Genomic DNA, 24,909 nt, shown 5'->3' with positions numbered 1-24,909 from the left:
CCATATGGTGCTGTTTCATACCTCGGTTCCCCCTGCATGGAATATCTACCTTTCCATTCCATGCACACCCAGTGGGTTTGTGGCACAGCCAGGAATTCCAAATGTTGGAAACCTCAGTCTTTTAAAATAGGGCTGCTAGCAAACTTGCCAGACTTTGCCCTGGCAAAAGACATTATTATTCTGGTCAGAAAACGTGTTTCCCCTCTGACCTATAGAGAGACAGACTATGTCTTCCAAGGTTGTTTGGTATACAAACATTCCTGAACAGTTAGTCTGAAACAAAAGTTCTGTGAATGCCTTTGCTCAGAAAGTGCAGAAACAGGAGATAGCCTTGGAAAATTGTCCCCCAACCGTCGTTACACTTGGCATATTGTTTTATTAAGATTATCCATGTAAGTGTCGGTTTGAACTCATTTATAGCAGAAATTTAATGAATAAAAGAATAAACAAAGACCTTTAAAAATCTGGGGCATGCAGGGCTATACCAAAAGTTATTTTACGGAAGATAATCCATTAAAGCACACTAAGCACAACTGAATTTTAAATGCCAGGTAACTCATAGACAACCAGCTGGTTTTCCACGATCTAGGCTCGAATATATTTGAAAAGAATTTCTTATTATATAATGATAATACCAAATTCAGCATTGCTTATGTGCTAAGTACTGCATTAAACTCTTTACAAGTAATGCCTTTGTGTATCCCCATAAGCAACTCTGTGAAGTATTATTATCTGCTATGGAAACAGACTCAGAAAGGTTAAGTAACTTGTTCAAAGTCATACGTGTTCAAAGTCACGCAGGCCGTCATTGGTGGAGATGGGATTTGAGCTCAGGTGGTTTGGCTCTGAAGGTTGTATTTTTTTTTTTTTAAATCACATGATTTTTTAAATTTTTTAATTTTATTGGGGAATATTGGGAAACCAGTGTGTTTCTCCAGGGCCCATCAGTTCCAAGTCATTGTCCTTCAATCTAGTTGTGGAGGGTGCAGCTCAGCTCCAAGTCTAGTCGCTGTTTTTTCAATCTTAGTTACAGGGGGTACAGCCCACCATCCCATGTGGGAATTGGACCAGCAACGTTGTTGTTGAGAGCTCGTGCTCTAACCAACTGAGCTGTCCGGCCGCCCCTGGAGGTTGTATTTTTAACCACTGAAATTATATAGTTACTTACAGGAAAAAAAAATTCTACATGAGTTATCTTAGGTTCTCTCAACAGATGCTGTTTCTCCAAAACTAAACTTAGATAGACAGAACAAACATATGCCTTATTTACAGGGTCTAGTATGTATGCATTTGGGGAACTAAACTGGACCATGTTAGTAAAGATGCCTCTGCCTTGCAAAATAAATTCTGCAGGGATGGTAAGACCAGGTTAGCATTTTTGTCTATGAGTGTTGGGGATGAAGGACCCATGACAACATTATTATTGCTAACCTCCAGCTAACCCAGGGCGAGAGCAGGCCAGCTTCATGGGTGTGCGACCTATGCAGTCACATAGGCCCCCTGTGCTTAGAAGGGCTGTGCCTTGAAGGGTTTACTTGGTTGGTTTCTTGCTTTGTCACTGTCTTGAAACTTTTAATGCTTTTTGAATAAGGGACCCTGCATTTTTATTTTATACCAGCCATCTCAAATTCTGTAGCTAGTCATGGGCTGAAGATTTGGTTAACTCTGTGGCAGCTATTTTTGGCAGTGGAGAAGGGAGATGGCCTGGCAACACCAGAAGCACTACCAGCCAAGATCTTCAGGCACCGAAGGAGAGAAAAGCTCAGGTCTGGAATTTCTAGACTGTAGAATATCCAGTTGCCTGGGTATTTGATAATTCCACAAGATCTCCTTGGGACTGATATAAAATATTTATTGTGGAATACTAATCTATCTTAAGGGAAAAGATATATATTACACACAGTATTTTCCAGATTTCCATTCTTTATCCTGGTCCAATGATGGTTTGTTTTAGGTCAGTTTAACCATTCTCTTTTATAATTAGCACTGAAACAATTGAATTAGAAATCATATTTTCTTTTAAAAGGAAATCAATATCTACTATTTCTGTTTTGATGTATGAGTTACATTTCTGTTATCCTTAGAAATTAGGGTTTTTTTCTTGTTTTTTTTTGGTGTGGGTGACTGTGTAGGCTCAAACACTGTAGCATCAGGGTTGCTAGTATATGTCATCAACAGCTTTGATTTGTGATAATTGAGTACTACTACCTTGCTGCTGCTGTTTTCTTCACTTCCTCAGAGTCCTTACTTAGAGATTTTGTATGGGCCTCCATTATATTCATCTGCATTTGCTTCTGACAAACACATAAGTAATCTAGGTCTTATGTCTTGTGATTATTTTCCTTTGCAGTTTTATACCATCTTTGCAATCTTTGAGATCCCCTGCTGAGTTCTACCAGTCTACCACAAATGAAAATAAGCAGGGGCAAAAACACCAATTTGAGGAGCAGTTTCTTAAAAACTACTTGTCTTGATTTAGTTACTATATTTTGTTGGATATTGATTTTAATTTTACTTAAAACAGAAACTGTGGGGAATGAGTTCCCTAACCTCCAATTCTACAGAGCTGTATGTTTTACTGCTGCAGACCCAGCAGAGGGAGCCCAAGGTAATGAAGGAAACTGGAGTTGTTTTGATGAGTCAGAACTAGTAATTCAGTCAAAAAGCGATTTTGGGGGGAAATTGGAGGGGAGTCATGATATCTGGGTGTGTGTGTTAGAAGGAAGAAGTAAAATAGAAGGTGCAAACCGTGTGGCTTTTAAGATATACTTGAAATGTGGTAGATATATTACACCTTCTGAAGGAAAACGAAACAGCTGATGGAGAGAAATATTTGATTTTCAGACCCTGAGAAGGTACTTTAATGCTAAACGTGTAAAATGACTTTCTTTTTCTTACTTTTCCAGTTAACTTATTTTCTCTTAAAAGTTTTTAGATTGAATCCTTATGCATTTCCATTTCTTGTGATTTTTATATTTCGGGTAATTTCCCAGTGAAAGCTTTTTTTCATTTTCTTCTTCAGTCCATCATCTCACTGGCCAACACATTGTGTGTGCATCCATGTCTGAGTATGGAAAATCTTGGAGGCTATTTAAGTTTAGGTGAATATTTGTTCAATGGAGTAATCAATTAGTCGACCAACTATTCAAACAGTACTTATTGAACTTCTAGTACTATATGAGGTGGAGAGAGAGAACACGTGTGTGTGTGTGTGTGTGTGTGTGTGTGTGTGTGTGTGTGTGTACAGGAGGGTGCAGCCATGAGGGAGAATCAAAACCATTTTCTGTTCTCAATGAACTTACATATAACTGAGTAAATAAATGTGCTTGATAAAAACAAAACATTATGGAACCAAATGCTAAGCAGTAGTTCAAAGTGCCCACAAAGCAAACTGAACATAAAGTAGATGTTCATAGAAGCGAGACGCAGATCACTGAGGGCGTTGGAAGAGCCCAGAGAGCTTCAAGGAGGACATGACTGGTCCTGAATGATGTGTGGTTTTGTGCATGGTGAGAGGAGAAGGGAGGAGGGTACAGGCCCTTCCTTGGTGGAGAAGGAACATGAGAAAGGCTGTGAGCAACAAAGTATGGTTTATGATTGAGATACGGGGTCACTGTGTGTGGTTATGCTTTTTGTGTCCTGCATACTCCTAGGGGTGCATTTTGCAATAAAGCCTGTGTGAATGGTGCTTCTGCAGGTACCTTGTGCCTTAGAATGAGGTCTGGAGTGGCCGTAGTTATGTTGAACAGTGGTTCCTCACCCTTTATATGTTATAATTGTCCATCACTCTGTTGAGAGGAGTCTAAAAAGAGGCAGTAGAGCACAGTAAATACAGATCGGACTGTATAACCAGGCAGCCTGGATTTGATTGTTGGACACTTTGGAAAATAGATGTGTGACCTAGCGTAAGTTCCTTAGCCTCTTTATGCCTTACTTCCCTCATCTATAAAATGGCAAGATAATAATAGTACCTACAGCAAGGAATTAGTACCTACTGCAATGGTTAAACAAGACAGATTGTCATCTGCTTAAATAGTGCCTAGAGCCTAGTGAGCCCTGAGTGTTACCTGTTATTATCATAAGAGCTAATGCGTCACTCAAGCAGAAATCATATATCCTACTTTTTCAAGTATAGAAATATTCCATTACATTTTCCATTATGAAAATCCTAGGTCTCATCTAAGCTTCTTTGTCTTTTGCTGGTTGAGAATGATGAAGCAGATCATATAGTTTTAGATTGCGCTGGTTTCACAGGCTGATTTATGGCAGTAAATCATATAGCATGGCTTCTCTTGTTTCAATGAAAAACAAAGATGACACCCATTTCCATAAGAGTGACACTCACCTGGGAATTCAGCCGTCCTGCTTGTGCATCCAGTGTCTCCACATTTTCCAGATGTTTTAAACCATGGACTGAGGATAAGTTGCATGAGATCACTGTTGTATTTCCTGTGCCTGGCATTCATTCTTTTTCTTTTTCTTTTTTTTAATAAATGGGTCAATGATTGAATGAAGACATCATTTTGAAAATGATCCCTGTCTTCTACAAATTTGTTGGCAATCCTGTTCCTAGCATAGGTGAAGTAGGCATTCTGCAGAACGTCTTGAGGGATGTCTAATTAAATAGCTTCTCTGGTGGTTTATCCATTGCCACAAAATGAAAATCACTTATATTTTAGATCAGTTGATAGTTTACAAATGCTCTTATACTTCATGTCATTTCCTACAGCATTCCTAGGAATTCTTTATTATTTTTGGAAAACAGAAGACCTAAAGCAGGCATTAAAAATATTCATAATTTTATATAGAGCTGGTCCTGCTGTTGGGTTTGGTGGAAACCTAAAGCCAAGTAACTGAGTAGACTGTAACCATTGAAATATACAATGCCGTATCCTCTTAAGTGCTTGGTAATTACAAGTATATTTGAACTCAATCAACATTTGTGGTACTTCTATTATATAACTTATCATAGTTGGTCCCATTTCAAATTTATTTATGGTTCCCTGATTATATTATGGAGCAAATTGGTATTCTTTATATTATCTAGTACAGTGCTTTGCCCATAGTAGATGTTTAATAGATATTTGTTAAATGGATTGGAAGTTAAACCCTTTTACTTTTATAGAGTAAAATAGTGGAGAAATAGAGAAACAAGTGCTCCTCTGAGATAGTGAATATTTGGCAATTAATTTACTTTTCGGTGTGCCATTTCTTTATTTGTGAACCAGTTATATATAAGGTAGGGGTTAACTCAATTTCATTTTGGAGCAGAACTCAAAATAACAAATATAAAAATGATTGCAAAACAAATTAAATCATAGTTTGAATGCAAAAATGAAAAAGGAAGTTGCTACTGTGTTTCCCCGAAAATAAGACCCAGCTGGACCATCAGCTCTAATGAGTCTTTTGGAGCAAAAATTAATATAAGACCCAGTATTCTATTCTATTCTATTCTATTCTATTCTATTCTATTCTATTCTATTCTATTCTATTCTATTCTATTCTATTCTATTCTATTCTGTCTTATTTTAATATAAGACCGGATATTATATTATATTTTATATTACATTAGACACGGTCTTATATTTAAATAAGACTGGGTCTTATATTAATTTTTGCTCCAAAAGATGCATTAGAGCTGATGATCTGGCTAGGTCTTATTTTCGGGGAAACACGGTATGTGGAACAATGATTGTGCTTGCCTTTTCTACATTGCCATTGCTTTCTGTGTGTTATGTGGGTATCTGTGAGTTTGTGTGTGTGTTTCAGTTAGTCTGAATAGATTTTTAAATATGCTGTGATGAGAGGATTGTGGATGCTTAGTTGTCAGGAAAAGCACTTTCATGTTTCTCGCCTCTTCATATTTATTCTTATTGTATATGATGGAATTAACTTCAATTTCTACTCTGTAAGATTTTCTTTTATTTACAAAAGTATAATATAAGTAAATAATATCAAAATTTTGGGATATCATGTAATAGCGATTTCCTATAACTAAAGATCAATTCCTGAAGTGTAAATACTCGTAGCTCATTAACTATAAAGAAAAATATGAAATTAGATCTATTAGATCTAAAAATATGAAATTAAATATAAAAAAATCAACTACACATGGATTAAGGATTTAAATGTCAAAAGCAAATCATTAAACAGTAGAAAATATAGGTGAATGTATATTTGATCTAGACATAGGAAAATATTCCTTAAACAAGGAATAAAGCATGGGTTATAAAAGACAAATTTTACTACATTAGAAAAAAAAAAAAACTTAAGCTCATCGGAGCACTTAAAAAAAATGAAAAGTCCTATCACGAACTAGAGGAAGACATTCACAATATACACAACTATCGAAGGATTGGTGTGAAGAGCACAAAATAATCTACAAATCAGTAAGAAAAATGGACAAAAGTCCTTAATAGACATTTCACAGAAAAGAAACTCATATGGCCAACAAACTTGTGAAGAGATGTTCATTACATCTCATATTCATTAGTGATCATGGACATGCAAATAAAGACAATAATACAATATCATTTTATTCATCTTTTGGCAAAACATTACCAACCTGATAATATCAATTATTGGAGAGGAAATAGATACACTAGATGTTCTAGATACACTGCTGGTCCGAGTGCAAATTGGTGCAATCATTTTAGAAAGCATTGAACCTTTTGGAAAAAGTTGCATATTCATATATCCTGTGGCCCAGGAATTCCACTGCTAGGTATCCAATAAAACTCATTTACGGGTACAACAGAAAACATATACAAGGATGTTCATATCAGTGCTATTTAAGGAATTATCTGGAAAAAATCCAAATGCATGTCAGTAGAAGAGTAGATGAATAAACTATGATCTGTTCACAATAAAATATAATGCAGTAGTCGGATGAAATACAACATTTACAAATACGAATGAATCTTAGCAATATAATACTAAGTAAAAACAAAGCCGGAGATGTGTCTCCTCTACGGTCCTGTGGGGCCTCTTGCACATTGGTGTTAGCTGTTCTGGAAGATGGCTACCTATCTCTTTTGAGGTATTCCTCAGTCTTTCAAAGGGAAATTTGAGTAAGTGACACAGCACACATTTGAAGTCAAAGAGTCTCAAGCATATCCTCCATTTTTTCTTGAAGACTAACTTTAGTATTATTGTGTCATGTTCCAAAATCTAACACCTTACAGTACTTGTTTAACAACACAGGTCACTTTAAGTCAGGAAATAGATGATGCAGAAACGAAGACAAGTGGCTGAGATAAGATAGAAGGTTTTCTCACACCTAATAGGTGCAAGCAGTCTAGGGCTGGCAAAGTGGCTCCCTAGCGAAGGGGCACTGAGGCCTGTCTTCTCCCTTCACTTCCTACCACACCTACCTCCCCAAACCAAGAGACCAATTTTCAGCACCATAGAAGCATGGATATAAATCCCATCTCTGGCCAAGGCAGTCAGTAAGGCTCACTTTTGGCTGCAAGTGCTTGATTAAAATGGCCCAAGTAGTTCAGCAAAACATTTAATACTTTATTTTTCAAGTGTTGGTCGAGTCTTGGTGGCATCTCTGTGAGGTCGTGAAGAAACCTAGCTCTTTCCTCCCCTCTTCTCTGCCTTTTTCATCATGTCGATTTTTGATCCTTGAACTTGTCACTTTATATTTGAAAAATAGCCCCATAGCCTCACACTAGCATCCCAAACAGGGAGCAAGTTTGCTTTTCCTTTTATGTCGCCACCTTCTCCTTCTCCCTCTCCCCTTTCGCTCTCCCCTCCCCCTCTTCCTCTTTTCTTCCTTCTTCTTCCAGAGGAACAAAAGTTTCCCAGAAGCCCCTCAGAAAACCTATGCTTGCATCTTTTTGTTGTAAATTCAATTTATTTAAACTAAAGAACAAAACAAAAACAGCTCACCTGTTTCTTCCACCCTCACCCCTGCCTCTGGCAACTACCAATTTGTTCTCTGTATCTGTGAACTTGGTTTTAAAATTTATTTATTTATTAATAAAAAAGGTCATATGGTATTTGTCTTTCTCTGTGTGACTTATTCACTTAGCATAATGCCCTTGAGGTTCATGCATGTTGTTGCAAATGGCAAGATTTCATTCTTTTTTTTTATGGCTGAATAATATTCCCGTGTGTGTGTGTGTGTGTGGGGGGGGGGGGGTATGTGTGTGTGTGTACTGGGGGTGCCAAAAAAATGTATACATTTTAAGAGATGGTATCTATGTATTACTTTTGAAATTGAATTGGATTGAATTATGGTAGCAATGTATAGTATGACGTTCACTCAAAAGATGGCGTTAATCAAATGAATGCTAGCATCATTCATTGTATTACAATTTTAATATAGTTTTTTCCTTTCTTAAAATGTATATACGTTTTTTTGGCACCCTCTGTACTTGGTTCCTTTGTCATTAATTAATTGACCATATATATGTGTAGGTTTATTTCTGGGCTCTCTATTATGGTTCATTGGTCTATGTGTCTATTTTTATGTCACTGTTATACTGTTTTAGTTACTTTAGCTTTGTAATATAGTTTGAAATCAGGGAGTGTGATGCCTCCAGCTTTGTTCTTGTTAAGATTGCTTTGGCTATTCAGGGTCTTTTGTGGTTTCATTCAAATTTTAGGATTGTTCTATTTCTGTGAAAAATGCCATTGGAATACCCTCCAAATTTTGTGAAAGTCTTATCAATTATTTTTATTTATTTTACGGACACTGATAAAAGAACTGATATCTAATTTCATTAAAAATGTGATTGGGTATTATTTTCCTAGACTAGCTAATGCATCCTTCCTCTCACAATACTATTTCTGTTATTCCCTTGTTTCTCCTATATTTTGGATCTTAGACCACAGAAGGATCCAGAGAATTGCAGAATCAAATGATTTTACTGAGGTTGAGGCATCAGAAATGATGGGGCTATTGTGGATGAGCATGAATGAACACCTGGCAATAACCTCCTTGGGCCAGTGACCAAGGACAATAAAGGCAGGTGGATGTCTGAGTAGATACCATTGGAGATAAATGGCATTTGAGGGTCATATTCACTCCCTAGTCCCTGGGTTGTGGTACTGCTAAGATCACTCCACAGGGTAGAAATTGGACATAACCTTGGGAAACCAGGACTGTGGGGGAGTGCAGGTGAGGGTAGATGAAGGGATGTATCTTTTTACTGAGATGATGTTTTCATCACACAGTTATAGAAATATCAATATACAAACAGTGATCTTTCTTGATCCCCTGAGTTTACAGTTTGTGGTTTGGACCTGGCACTGTACATTACTTATATTTTGGTTTAGTTACAACAGTCTGCTAACAAGGACTGAAAAAGATTGAGTTGCAGCATGGCTTGATCCAAGGCTGGAGACTCTTAACTGTAACAATCTTACCATAGCTCTTGTAATATGATGTAATAAATTGGAAAAAAATCAGTACAGTGTGAAATACTGGCCTTTTGTAGAGCATGAAGATGATCTTGTATATAAACTTGGAAAATGGGGATCTGGGGAGGGAAGCAGACACGATCTTCATGACAATAGGAAGGTAACTCTTGTTAGTCTTCAGTTTGATAACATTCCAGTCATGGTGAATTTATTAGTTTCTCTTCTAGCCTTTAGATTAAAATAAAAATGGAAAATTGCCAACTAACAGGGGAAGAATTACTCAAAGGTGGTTAGTATTTCGAGAAAAAAATGTACAAAGAAAGTTGTGTTAATTTTAGAAATTAGCTTTGGCCTAAATGACCAAAATCACTGCGTTTCAACCAATCCATAATTAGATCAGCCCATGTTCAATTAAACAATGCCCTTGAATTAGAATATGTCCTGTAACAGGACTATGACAAAAATTAGTATAAAAATTACTTGGAGAAATCTTTGGGGACTCTTGGATTTATGAATCATACTAAGAAAAACAACCTGTACAATTGCAATAGTGACAATTGATATGAACATGCTTGGTATTATTAAGTAGTGGTTAAAATCTTAGGCTTTGAATTCAGGTCAACTCTCAATCAAAGGCTGGCTCTACCATTAAGTATCTGTGTGTGCCTGGGCAATGAACTTTGCCTTTCTGTAAAATGCAAATAGGAGCACAACTCTATATTACTGTTGTAGACATCAAGTCTGATCATGTATTTACTGTGCCTGGCATTGGTTATAATTTACATTATTATTAAAAATTTTACTGATTGGAAGTTTTTAGCAAGCCTGACCCATGAAATAAAATGTTTTTCTTTGTTGATTTAACTGAGTATGTTCAACTGTTGAGACATTATGATTTTTGCATTTCCTAAACAATTCAATTTTGTTACACATTAGAAATTATTGGTACATGGTAAAAGCTTTTATATGGCTTTTCACAAAGTATGGCCAAAAAAATGCCATGAAATTACAGTGAATGAAAGAATGAATTCTTTAGGCAATACTCTTTATGGCTTCTTAAACAAAATAGGAAAAAGAAGATAATTCGAATGGCCTCTGGCAGATATTAATGATAATATTAATGTAATACCACAGTAATTTATATTCTATTTAGTAGCATTCTTCTTGCAGTCATCCAGGAGATTTGAACAAATGGATCGGTGAGCTTTTATATGCTAGGTGAGGAAAGAGGAGGTTGTTGTTACAAATTTGCACTGAGGAAAATACAAATGCAGAAAAGTTAAGAAGTCCATTAATATCCTAATGAAATAACTTTTCTTTCAGGCTTCTATTGCAGTTTCCTCTCCAAATAAAAGCCTTACTTAAGAAAATTAAAATTGCATTAAGTCAGAATTCTGAAAATGCTGAGGTCCCTAAACTAAAATTAAGAAAATATGGCTTTAAAAATTCTTCAGAATTCACTAGTTTATTTTCATTTTTGAGACAGAATATGGTATATTTGCAAAAATAAAGTATAGACCAAACTTAGGATATTGGTAGCATTCACATGAAGTTCTCTTTGGTTTTTCTTCCTTCTTTGCCTTTTGCCATTTTGAAGAAATGATGTCTCTTTTTTAGTTAGTAGTTTTATTAACTCTGATTGGTCCCCATTCTCAACTTTTTTTTTTTTTTTTTTAAGAAACAAAACAGAAACAAACTCATGGATACAGAGAACAAACTGATAGTCTCCAGATGGGAAGGGTGTTGGAGGGCACAGGTGAAAAGGGGGAAGGAATTAAGAAGTACAAATTGCAGTTATAAAAATAGTCACAGGGATGTATGTAAAGTACAGCATAGGGGACATAGTCAATAATATTGTAAAAATTATGGTGCTAGAAGTGTGCTAGACTTATCGAAGTGATCACTTCATAAGGTACATAAATGTCTAATCACTATGTTGTACTGAAACTAATATAATATTGTATGTCAACTATAATTGAATAATACATTTTGAAAAAGAGAAAATACCAGAGATGTTTTACACTTTTGCTCAAACTGCAGATTGATCTAAATTTTTGTTTAGCTTTAAACTTTTTTATGAATTGGCTTTATTACTAGTGAATCTTAACAGTATGAGGACATGAAAGCAAAAATCAATGCAGGAGGAGCACTGAGAAAGCAGAATATTTCTTGTTAGGGCTTTTGTCTTGACCTTTGTCAATGAGGAGAGCAGCACAGAGGGTGACAGTGAATAAAGAAAGGGTATCATTTCTTGAGAGATTCTTTACTGGAGTCAAAAGGTAGCGGTGATCCTTTGAAAATAGAACACTGTACTGCAGTACAAATGAAACTCTTTTATTATACAAGTTCCTCCATTGCTGCTGCTTCTCCTGGCAGGGAAGCTATTTTAACTTTTAATTTGCTGAAAAGCAAATAAGGCAGCTGTCTTCACACTAGGAAATGAGGGGTGAGGGTTGGAGAAACAGCTTCTCTTTTCATGTAAATTAAAGGGGAATATGCTAAAGAAAAGTTTACTGTTACTCTACAGATTCTCAGCAAGCAGGCCAGAGTGTCATCTTCAGTGATTCTCTTATGCCTTCTTTTAATTTGCTGAACACATCAGACCTGGGCAGATTTTAGATTGACAGCATTGAACCATCCCTTTTCTTTTTGCCTCTTCCTCCACCTTCCAAAACACCAAAAAAACCAGAAAACTTTTTGGATGATGTCTGAATTTAGGACTCGACTTAGTGTTTTCATTAAACCTTTATTCTTTTTTTTAATGATACTCCTTTTTATCAAAGCATTTTCCTAGAGGGACCGAAGCACCTACTTTTCATTAAATAGGAGCTGTGTTAGCAACTTCATCAGTGTTGCATGTGATTTACTAATGGCAACAGCCTCTGGATGATTCCTTTTGATGTTGACCTCCAAAGGTCTCATCAAGAAAGCATTACTCTCTGCATTATCCCCTTCTGACTTCTGGTGGTTTTGTTTTATTTGGCTATTGATTGGTATTACACATCCTTCTTAATGCTAACATTAGATGATGCTTTATAAGAGCACTTAGTGGAAAATTACTGTGTATAGGTAGAAAGTTCATGAAATAGTTTGAATTACGTGTCTTGGATGCGTCATCAGCCATGTATGTTCTAACTATAAGACTGATTGGGAATTTTGGGAAGTTGATTCATTTAACTTATCTCTGTATACTTTTTGTCTTTTGTAGGGTAACATGCATTATTTAGATGAATACAAAACTCCCCTTTGTACTCAATATAATACATTTTTAATGACTAATGTATAGATAATCTCATCCAGAGGAGCAAAAGTGTTTCCCTTTGGTTATCATTATGAATTTACTTCTGAACAAATTTAAAATGAAATCATTATTCCTGTCAGAAATGGGCAGGAAAACAAAAGCTTATTAAGAATTTGCTTTTCCCTTGGTGAAATATATTATCAACAATCATTGCAGTCCATAATGCATGTGGTTTGGCATGACATATTAATTTGTGCTGATTTAATGGTTGTAGATACCATTTTTGTTTTACTCTTTTTTATTTTCTCTTCTGGGGACTTGCAGTTGTCCACATATCTTCTATAAATAAGTTTGCATTATGGTAATCACACTGCACAAGTGTGGGGGCAGAGCCCCAGAAAGTAGTTTCCAGGCTCTCAGCCTCACATAGACAGGTGCTGGCTCAGGTAGTAAATGGCCATCAACTGTGATTGCATGGCCATCAGCTGTGGCTAGTTGGCCGTCAGCTGTAACCAGTGAGCCATTGGCCACTAATATAACTGCTGTGGCTACGCTAGGAGAAGAGAGAGAAAAGAATGGGGGCTAGCAAGAAGATGGCGGCTGGGCTGGCAAGCGTGGATGGCGGTTTGAGGACAGTGTGGATCCAGCCTCCAGTGAGAGTATAGTGCCGCCAGAGAGAATATAGTGGTATGACTCCCCTGCCTATGGCTCCGTGGGTGTTCCTTTTCGGCCTCACCATATCCTGCGTTCTTGTATGGGGAGCGGGAGCAGAGACCTCGCCGGATGCCCTGCATGCCAACAAGTATGGTGTAAGTACCAATACAAATTAAGAGGCTCTAATTCTCCCTGTTGAAAATAAGGGATGAGACTTCTCCTCCTTACTTTTTCTTAGAACATTTACTTTAGCTAAATTCGTAGTTGTAAGTAATTTCCCCTTCTCTTTAAAATGTATATAAATCTCTCTGAAAACTGAATAGGCCTTTCCTCAGCTTTATGACACAAGAATGTTTTCCACAAGGACCTGTGAGCCATCTCTTTGAAATGTAAACATCTAGGAAGATAGCCCTGCCTCCCAGTGTCTGTGGGAGGGCTGGAGACTAATTTAGTGGGAGCCTTGCACCAAAACTGCAAAACTACTTCCTGTCATAAAGGTATGAGAAGTTGTTTCTCCTCTGAATAAAGCCACTTATCAGATAAACTTAAGGTGAACTATGTGTGACAAATGGTGCTGTCAAGTCCTTCTACTTGAATACCAGTTGTTGTTGATCTTGAAAACACGTATGGTATGATTTGTATCTAAGGATGAGATTTCCTTTCATCTTTGCAATCTCTTAGCAAATTGCAAGTGATGTACGTTACGGTCTGGTTTAATTCTTTTTTAAAAATAGAAGTGTTTTTATTTTTCCTCTATTACCTTTGGGAAGAGGATTTTTGAATTGTGATACAATTTTTTAAAAAATCGCATTTCCCCAACAATGGTCGTGGACTATTATAAAAAGTAAAGGACAGGATTAAGAAGTACAAATTGGTAGTTACAAAATAGTCATGGGATGTAAAGTAAAGCATAGGGAATATAGCCAACAATATGGTAATAACTGTATAGTGCCGGGTATTAGACTATCAGGGGGATCACTTAAATTATATAAACATCTAACCACTATGCTGTACACCTGAAATTAATATAAAATAATACTGAATGTCAACTGTAATTGAAAAATTTAAAAAGGGGGGAAAAGGTAAAGGGAAATAAGAGGTTCAAATTTCCAGATATAAAACAAACAAGTCATGGAGATGTAATATACAGCATGGGGAATATTGTCAATAATATTGTGATAGCGTGGTACGGTGTCACATGGTTGCTGGACTTATCATGGCGATCACTTCTTTAGGTGTATAAATGTTGAATAATTATGGTATATATCTGAAACTAATATAATATTGCATGGTCGCTGTGCTTTTAATAAAAAGTTAAAAAAAGTTAAAAAAAGAAATGAAGAAAACAAAAAATCTTGGGGGAGCTCTCCTAACTAAAAAAAATAAAATAACACGGACCAATTTGTGCCTTTAGTTGTGCTGTGTCTTTCCTTCTTTAATCAGATGTTCAATTCAGAGAGACCCTCTTGGCTAAAAAGCAATGAGGATTAAACAGTCATACGTAAAAATAAAACAAGACTGTTTCATTAGCATTTTTTTTTTTTTTTTTGCAAAAGAACAGCCTTCCAAATTCAGCCATGGAAGCTATTGTGCAGATAACATTAGCTAAGTGGCACGTTTGTCACTTTTTCTTTTAATTATTGCTTAATAAATTCTCTCAAACAATCTATTTCAGGCTAATTTTATTCCATTATAGTTATCACTATTCATTTTAAATATCACTTGTTTTCAATTATATAGTTTGTAGAATCCTGAAAATGTGAAACTTGGCATTACTGACTCAAAGGTGACTTGTAGCACAGGAATGATTTATGCCCATGGAATTGCAGAGGTCTAAAAATAGGGCTTGATGTTACATTAATATGTATTGCGGTACACAAGCACAATAGGGTTAGAGGAGGATGGAGTTTCATCCCGACTCTCAGTTTGCTTGCTTTTGTCTCCAAGTCTGAGCAGCACTGGAATAATTAGACATCGCTCATTTGTCCTTTGTATCATTTCCTATCAGTGCAAACCACCCTCCCCCAGCTCCCAGGTGTTTATGAGGAAGCATGTAGTCTGTAAATAGCCATTCTGCACAACTCTAGTTGCTGCCTTAATTTGAAGATACCCTTCGTATATTGAACTGGACAATAGCAGATCATTGCGGCTAGGTTCTAATGGGGTAAGCATGTAACTCTGACCTTAGGATGAGATCAAAACGAAAGGGTTTAGCTACACGTACAGCATATATTACAGATTTTGAGAAGGTGTTTCTGTTGGCAAAGTGAAAGCCAGCAGTTCTGGACAAGAAGCATCTCTGAATGAACAGCAAACATTTTGGTCAATGTTTTCTCTGGTTTGATGCTTCTGATTTCAGATGTAATGAGTGTGAGATGGCAGTGTTGACAGATGCCTTTCTTCAAAATTTCTAAATATGAACTCTGATCAGATGAGTGGAAGTCATGTAATTGAGTTCACACATCTGTTGTTGACAGGGATAGAGTTGCATGAGCATAAGAATATGCTGTAGAAAAAGAAATCAAGGCTAGTACCATGCATTATTGGTTGACGTAGGAATTGGGTAGTCTCTCTCCTTGTTGGAGGGACTGGAGTGAACTGTTGATAAGACAAAATAGTGATGGAGTAACTGTATTCAGGACAGTCCCAGAGCCTTTAATGAAATCTGTGAGAATTGAACATGATAGCTATAGGTTTGCATACATATCATGAGTTGCTAGCTTACTTTTTCTCCATGAGAATATATTTGATTATCTTACTTGAAGCTGAGGAGGCAGTTTGGTCCAGCGTCTATTATTGTCCTATAATGAAAGAATTATTTAGATTTTTGTGGTAGCTCTGGAATTCTATAAAGCCATGATAACTTCGAATATTTCTGACACTATTGTTTAATATGTAGCTCAGCTCTTGGAGTTCACTGGACAAAAATCTCAGGGATCACCGTCTCAGCAATAATTTTATATCTATGTAATGGTTTCTGTGTTGCTGTGGTGTAACAATGTGGAACACATATTAGTCACCAGCTGCCAATTTACATACACACTGGGAAAAGTAATCTAATTTTCAGGGAGTATTAACTTGATGTTAATACATGATGATGTTTAATTTAATTGTGACCTTTGAGTTATACTTTTTGAAAAAATTGTCTCATGTTTTCACAACATGAACTGTTGAAAAGTCAGGCTATTATGGCTGATTTTTTAAATGGACTTAGAAAAATATTTTAAATATGGCAGTAGTTTCTATCTGAATCCAGTCCATTCCATTTTAATCCAAACAACAACCTAGTGAATTTGCCCTTATTATCTACTTTAAAGTCAAACCAGTATATAATTAAGGGAGGGCAAAGCAGTAGTATAGTGAAAGCAGGAAGGAAATTTTCCTCTTACATTCTTAAAGTTAATTATGCAGCAAAAAGAAGCTTGCTCCCACCAGCTTTACCTCATCCAGGCAAACTCCTACTTGTCCTACAAAACCCATTAGTAATGTTGCTTTTTATACTGTGAATCTTTTCCCAACCTCCTGCCCTATCCACAGGCACAGCTGATTACTCTCTCAGCACTTTGTTCATGTTTTGTTACCATTGCTATGTGTTTTAGAATTTTTCATATTTTCCTCTTTCCCTTGGTTGTGAGTTCCTTGAGGACAGAGACTATTCCTTATTCATTTCAATATGCCATTGTCTAATGCTAAACCTAGAATTAGACCTAGAATACGTACTCATTAAATATTAGTGAAAAATGAATGGGTTCTCAAACAGACTCCAGAAGTGATCCATCCTTACTGTGTTGAAGTAAAACGTTCTATGTAGGGTGGTAATGGTGCATGCCCTCTGATGGAGTGCTCTTCTAGAAGGTTCATCTAGGCTCCTGCAGCCCATCAGCTGCAGATCTACCTTGGAACCCACTTGCATTCTACAGTGTTTTGCTTTTCAGGAAAAGAGCCATATCTGGGTTTATAGCAGAACTAACTCTCAATCTAAGGAAATGTGGTAATCAACTATTGTATGATGAGTGGACATCTCGAGGTAAATGTAAAATACCTTCAATGTAAGTTCAAATTCATGATAAGCATGATTAGGGATCATTATGTGAATTCTTTGCACCTTTAGACTTATTTAGGAGGTGGTCTGATAATTTGGTGTCAGCCACGGCACTGTATGAGTCAACTCCACGAGTCAAGTATATATTGGCTCTTGAGGGTCTCGGGAGCATGGGTTATTAGTTAGGAAATCTGGACTGTGAAGTGCTGGCTCCTTAAGCTGCTTTTATGTTTGAGGGATGTTGGAGGGATGTTGGAGAGTCTTCAGGACTTTTCTGTGTCTTGGTTAATTCTGGAGCACTCTTGAGACACAGATGGTTTCTTAGTTGTTATTGGATAATCTGTTACTCACTTAGGCCATTTTTGCATTGCGAGTGTTTGCACATGTGTATCTAAGTTTCTGCATGTATAGGTGTTGTCTTAGTCAGTTTGGGCTTCCAAACAGAGTACCATAGACTGGGTGGCTTCAACAACAGACATTTTTTTTCCTTACAGTTCTGGAGAAGAAAATCTGATATCAGGTTGCCAGCATGGTCTGGTTCTTGGTAAGGACTAAACCTTTTGGTTTAGTCTTCTCATCGTATCCTCATATGGCAGAAAGCAGAGAGAGAGTGCAAACTATTGTGTTTCTTCCTTTGAGGGCACTGATCCCATTCATGAGGGCTCCACCTTTACTACCTAGTTATTTCCTAAAGACCCCCTCCCGCCTTCTAATACCATCCCTTAATGGTTAGAATTTCAACAGAAGAATTGGTGGGGGATGGGGGGCATAAACATTCAGCCCATAATGGGTATAGCTTACATTTTCACAAGTAAAAAGCATTCCATAAGAAACTATAGGATGTAGCTTATCATGGTGATTAAGACCTCTTTTCTGATGTATCTCTACCATATACATAACTTTCTAAGCCTCGTTTTTCTCAGTTTTGGTGATAATGGGGATCAAAATAGCACCTACATTGAGGCCAGTGCATGAGTTGGGCATGGTTCATCCCCAAGGAGCAGCATTAATATGGTGGTGCATGTGACTGGCACACTGAGTTTTCAAGAGCATGATGAGTGCAGCCATGTCTGTGAGGCCTGCTGGTTCTGAGAGTTAATGAGTCACTGCACATGGAGTGCTTAGCACAGTGTTTGACACTCAGGATGATCACCTTCCCTGTTACAGGCAGGTTCTCACTCTTCTTTTATAAGAAGGCTGGATAGGATAAGAGGGTGACATGGGCTATAACAAGTAATGTTTTAAAGTGATGCTAACAAGTGAGTAAGGGATTAAAAATAGAACCCATTTCATAAATCATTGCTAGAGTCTATGTTTAGAAGTCAGCTTGTTTGCTAGAAATCCCAGACCAAACTGTATAAATGTATAATTACAGCCACATTTTATGTATTTGGAGGTGATTTTCTATCTCTAATCCTACTTTCTGAGACGTCAATCCTCTAGAATATAACTTTCATTAGAAATAAGGAAATAAACTGAGGAGGCCTCTGAAATAGTGCTTTCAAAGAACTTATGAAGACACGGAATTGACTTTCTGGGTTCTTCCAGAATTTCCATGACTCTCAATAAAACTGTACTTCTTTTTTTAATAATCTCTTTAATGTTTTCCTACAATATATTAAAATGAAAAAATATGGAACACTTCATGAATTTGCATGTCATCCTTGCACAAGGGCCATGCTAATCTCCGTATTGTTCCAGTTTTAATATATGTTCTGCCAAAGCGAGCACTATAAACCTATAGTTCTTTAACAACATGGTCATCTTGTTTCCTCATAGCAGACTGGAAGAGCAAACCTGAAGGTGTGTGTGTGAGTGTGTGTGTGTGTGTGTGTGTGTGCGCGCGCACACATATCTGGGTGGAGAGGCTACTATTATGAAGAGACAGCGTTTACGGTACATACAATACATAATAACAGCAAATGGAATAATCAAAAGCTTAATCTGGAGGGGTGAAAAAGAAAAGTGAAAAAAAAAATCTTCGTATCACTGGTTACCCCTTAGGTCTTAAAGAAATGTGCTCAGTATTTTGTATTTTAAAAGGAAATTCACATCTGAAATTCATTCTCATTTTATAACCATTTATTAACTAAAGTACGGTCCAAATGAAAAAAAATTGGTAGTTAAGAGGAGGCAGCATGGTATGGTGAAAAGAGGATTTGGAGTTAGACTGGGTTTACATTCCAAATTCACGTCTATGCTTAGGGGGTGTGGGCCCGTTACTTAATGCTGTGAGTGTGGTTTTCCTATCTTTCTTACCTATAAAGCTGAAGTGATACTTCCCACCATGCGGGTTGCTGTGAGGCTGGGATGATATCATATACCGGGGTGACAAAAAGATGTATACAAGTGGACACTTTGGTCAACATTGCTCAAGCAGTAATTTGCTGTAATCAGAAGTATCTGGAGGCTGATACCATGTTTCCCTGAAAATAAGACCTAGACAGACAATCAGCCCTAACACGTCTTTTGGAACAAAAATTAATGTAAGAATTGGTCTTATTTTACTGTAATAGAAGACCGGGTATAATATAATATAATACACTGGGTCTTATATATATTTTTGCTCCAAAATACGCATTAGAGCTGATTATTCGGCTAAGTCTTATTTTAGGGGAACCAGGGTACTAACCCCTTTGAGCACCTCTTGTGAAATCAAATGTAACTTGTATTCATCTTTTGTTATCGGTATATATCGAGTATCGAAACGTTAATACAGTTTTCCTTTCTTAAAATGTGTATACATGTTTTTGGCACCATCTGTGTGTTAAGTGCGGCCAGCAAAGGCCTGGCACATCGCTGCCTCTTGATACATTATTTGTTTCCTTACCTGCTTGGTGATATTTCTTTATCCGAAACACCCCATTCTCAATGAGATTTCACTACATTGCTATTTCTCTGACTGGATTTTAAATTTATAATGCACATGTCTGACAATAACTGACCATTGAACTCGGTAATTATGAACTTTGAATGATCTAGACACTGCTAACAGCCGGCAGGTATGAGTCTGTAGTGAAGTGCTAGGGTGGTCGAAGAGTCTCAAAACTATTTGTTTGGTAGTTTTGTGAGGTTTCTGGAATGTTATGACTCTCTAGTATGAAGGAGGAAAGATAAATTTTATTTATTACCAGTGCTACTGAAGTTAAGACTGATCACATTTTTGTGTTAAATGCACTTTTAATATAGTTCGGATAATGGCTCTGGGCTGTGTTACAATTCACTTTTTTTTTTTTTTCATTTACTGTTAGGTGCTTTTTGTCATTATTATATATCTTATTGATTTGGAGGATGTTCTAGAGACTTACACTATTGATTAGGCAGAGTGTTTCTATATTTTGTGATTTAGCAGTTTTTGCTCTTTGTGTTATCATTACCACTAGAATCAAATTGAAAAGACCTACAGATCCTTTTCTATCATGGAATTTTTAGAGTCTTGTATGACATGTAAAGGATTAAAGAATTTTATGAGAGCTGCCTAATTCCTTTAAATTTATCTAAAATACACCATCTGCTTTGTAACCTCAAGTGATCTTATGGTTTATTAGATTTATTAAGCACACTTTCAATGTGTAAATATAATTTAATAATTGTTCCCACAGGTGTCTAATTAGGCTTTAATTTCTGCCACTAGAATTAAATCGAGTGAAATGTTTGTAGGTCTCTAAGTCATAGTAATAGTTCTCAATGTTAACTGGTCAAATATGAATTTGTATTTTGATTTATTTACAATTTTAATATCTTTAAGTCTGATATCAGATCACCACATGAAAGAGACTGTTTCTTCAGCTTTTTGGGGTTATTTTGTTATCCAAGATTAATTCTGTTGCAAGTGATGGAGAGATCCAACTCAAACTAGCTTAACAAAAAGAATTGACCAACTCAAGTAGCTTGGAAGGATACAGGGTTAGATCTTAGAATTGGAGGAAAAGGAGGAAAAATTGGGGCCCTAATGAATGGAACCAGGGTTTCAATGATAGCAGAAATCTCTCTGTTTTTCTTTCTTTCTCATGTTTCTATTTCTTTGTACATTTGTTCTATTTAGAAGGATTTTTTCCATAAGGCAGGACATGGCCTTTGTAGCAGCCTAAGCTCCCCGTAGAACAACTTCTTTCTCTTCTTGTTCATTTGTCAGTGTCAGGGAAGACTCTGGTTGACCAGGCCTTCGTCATGTGCTCGTGGGGATGATGGGAAGGCTTACTAGGTATAGACAGGTTAACCTCAGTCATTCACTTTTGAACCCTACTGAAAACCTGATGAGTATTACAGACCCTGCAGGAAAATCTCTAAGCACAAATGGATCTAAGTATTTGCATACTTTTTCAAAGAGCTAGTTCATAGTCTCTCCTTAGAGGTTTATGGAATTCAAGTTAAAGACCCCTGTGAAAAATTGTTAAGGTACTGCAATTCTTCTTGGAAATAAAATTTTGGCAAATGACCTTCCATTTCCAATACAGTAAATATTTTCTGTTTTAAAAAAGTGTGTGTGTGTGTGTGTGTGTGTGTGTGTGTGTGTGTTTGTGTGTGTCCAATAGGATTCAAAGAAAAATCTCCTTGTAATATAAGGGGATATAAAGACTTTGTTAATTGGGGATCAACTTCACAAGCTTAAAACATCTTCAAGTTATAATGACAGAGCAGCTTCCAAGAATGTGAACACAGCTGAGAAGAACCAAAACTTTCCTCACATTGATTATTTGATTTGCCAGATAGAAGAAAAGAGGAATCCTAGAGTCTCTAATAAATCAAGCTTTTCCATGAAATATAGGAGTGGGATAGAAGCGATAGGAGGAGACAGAAGACACTTACTGAAAAGAAATGGAGTCCACTTGGACTACTGCATACTCCTGTACTTGGCTTTCTAGCGTCTACTCTTGCCTTCTTCTTAGTTCTTTCCAGAACTAAGAGTAGTCATTTAAAATATAATCAAGCAGACCATGTCAATACTGTTCATTGGCCAATCCTCGTGATCAAAATATTTAGTTTGACCCGTAAGCCATGATCTGGCTCCTACTCCTGTCCCCACCCTGTCATCATATGCCAGTTTCACTGTTACCACTGACCAGCCTTCTTCCCATTCCTTACATGTGCCAAGCTCTTATTTTTCTTAGGACTTAAACCATATTGCACCTTATTCTATGAATATCTTCTTTGCACTGTTTTCTTAGCTCTCTCCTACTTATCCTTGGTTTAATTATTACTTCCTCAGAAAGACTTCCAGGAACCAAAGTCTAAATAAACTCCTTTTTGTTCTTCTCCCAATAGTATTGTATTACTGCAAGTTGCAAGGATATATTTGTTTGTTTATTTAAAGTCTCTCTCCCTTTTGCATTTTAAATGCTGTGCAATGAGATATTATGTCTGTTTTGTTCATTTGGTGCCTGACTGTGCTTGGGACATAATTCTTACCCAGTACATGCTTTTTTTTTGAATAATCAGTGAAGAAATGGAAAGGGAATAGGGGAGATTAGAAACAGCTTGCAATAGCTGACTACAAAGCTTAGAAATAGCAAGAGGGTGGTAAACAACAGTAGACAGTCTGATGGTGGAGTCAAAGGAGAGCTACATGCACAAAGCCCACGGAGCATCATTTCTGCCTGGGGCACAGGGCTGTGTGATTTTAGGCATGTGCCCCATGAGGACATGCACAGGCACATGTACCTCCTGCTCAACAGCCCCTGTGCAAATCAGTGTGACATTTGGGAGGTCTGGCAATCAGTATAGTTTAGCAGCCTGGGGAACAGTTTGCACACTGTCTTTAAGTGACAAGCTAAGCCATTTGTGCCTATGGTTCAACACGAGCTCCTCTGTCCAGTCTGACATCATCTGTAACATTGATTTTTCATTATTGAAATACAGGAAGTTGCCTTGTATACTTTAGAGGAATTTTCATGAAAAATAATTCAAAGGCAAAATTTGATCATTTACCTTCTTCTGGGAATACTTACAAAAGGAGACACCCATTTGTAATTGGGATTTGTAATTCTGGATTATAAATTATTATTTATAATAATAAATCATTATTACCCAATTTAGTAAATCTTTTCAAATAAACTTTATTCCCCTGCTTTTTCATTAGTATTTTGCATTTCCTTATCTGTGAATAGGATCACATTGTGATGTGCTACATTCTTACTATCTCATCCTATTTTTTTAAAAAATGGTTTTTTTATTCAGATATACTTAGAGAAGAGCACCCTCATCTTTATGTTTTCTCTATTGTACTTATGTGATTTTAGTATTTTTATTATTAGTGATGTGTGGATGCTTGACTTTTGAAAGAGCACGTCTCAATCTATACAATATCTTTAACATCAAGAAAGGAGTCGCCGGATTCATCTGGGGAGTTGGGCTGTGCTAAAAGATATTAACAGCCCACCAACAAATAAGTTCTCTGAAGAAGAGAACCAAAAGTCACCCCTATGGCTTTCTTTTCTTAAAAAATTTTTATTGGGGAATGTTGGGGAACAGTGTGTTTTTCCAGGACCCATCAGCTCCAAGTCAAGTCATTGTCCTTCAATCTAGTTGTGGAGGGCGCAGCTCAGCTCCAAATCTAGTCTCTGCTTTCAATCTAGTTGTGGGAGGTGCAGCCCACCATCCCATGTGGGAATTGAACCAGCAACCTTGTTGTTAAGAGCTCACGCTCTAACCAACTGAGGCCATCCGGCCGCCCCACCCCTATGCTTTTCTTGATAACAGCTTTCACATCTTACCATGAGATGCTAGCTTCATGGTAGTGAGAAATAGTAATGTAAAAAGGTATTAAGGAAGATACAGCAATATTGAGAGCCATCTTCCTAATATCAGTTTTTGTAGAAGTTCACTCTTTGAACCAGATCTGTAATGCTCTTTTCTTGGGGCTTTGTATAACTGGCTCCTTCTTTTCTTTTAGATTTCGGTTTAAATATTATATCCTCAGTGAGGCTCTCTGAGGTAGGCCAGCTCACAAAGACTTGGTTCATACTTGAGGACCTGCAAGAAATGACTTCATCTTTGAGCAAAATTTTTTTTATTTTGTATTAATATGAATCGGAAAATAAGCAATGCAAGGGTACACAAGTTTAATGATACAACAGGGAGGATGGATGCAAATTACTGGAAACTCCTGTGTGGTTTTTAAAAAAAAGATTTTTATTAAAATATAGCTAACATACAATATTATTAGTTTCATGTATAAACCATAGTTATTCAACATTTATATACCTAAAGAAGTGATCACCATAAGTCAAGAAACCATCCTACACTGTACCATGCCCTCACAATATTATTGACTATATTCCCTATGCTGTATAATACATCCCCAAGACTTATTTGTTTTATACTTGGAAATTTGAACCTCCTATTCTCCTTCACCCCACCCCCCATTTTCATTTTTCAATGGCAATTGACATTCAGTATTATTTTATATTAATTTTAGGTGTACAGCATAGTAGTTAGACATTTATATAATTTAAGAAGTCATCCCCCTGACTAGTCTAATACCCACCTGGCACTATACATAGTTACTACTGTATTATTGACTATATTTCCTATGCTTTACTTACCTATGACTATTTTTGTAACTGCCAATTTGTACTTCTTAATTCCTTCACCTTTTCAC

The 24,909-nt window shown here is 36.7% G+C and overlaps 1 protein-coding gene and 1 non-coding gene across 3 annotated transcripts in view; one reads left to right on the top strand and one right to left on the bottom strand.

Moving 5' to 3' along the window:
- TAFA2 (TAFA chemokine like family member 2) overlaps positions 1-24,909 on the top strand; it is a 396,027-nt gene that overhangs the window by 55,702 nt on the left and 315,416 nt on the right. The window lies entirely within an intron of this gene.
- Positions 18,937-19,040, bottom strand: LOC141570224 (U6 spliceosomal RNA). Its single transcript, XR_012494235.1, has one exon. It is a non-coding gene; the product is annotated as a U6 spliceosomal RNA (small nuclear RNA).

Source organism: Rhinolophus sinicus, chromosome 1 (genome assembly GCF_057876585.1).
Source record: "Rhinolophus sinicus isolate RSI-liver-muscle chromosome 1, RSI-T2T, whole genome shotgun sequence".
Taxonomy (NCBI): Eukaryota; Metazoa; Chordata; class Mammalia; order Chiroptera; family Rhinolophidae; genus Rhinolophus; species Rhinolophus sinicus.
The sequence above is the reverse complement of the archived record's forward strand: the minus strand, read 5'-3'. Positions and strand labels throughout refer to the sequence as shown.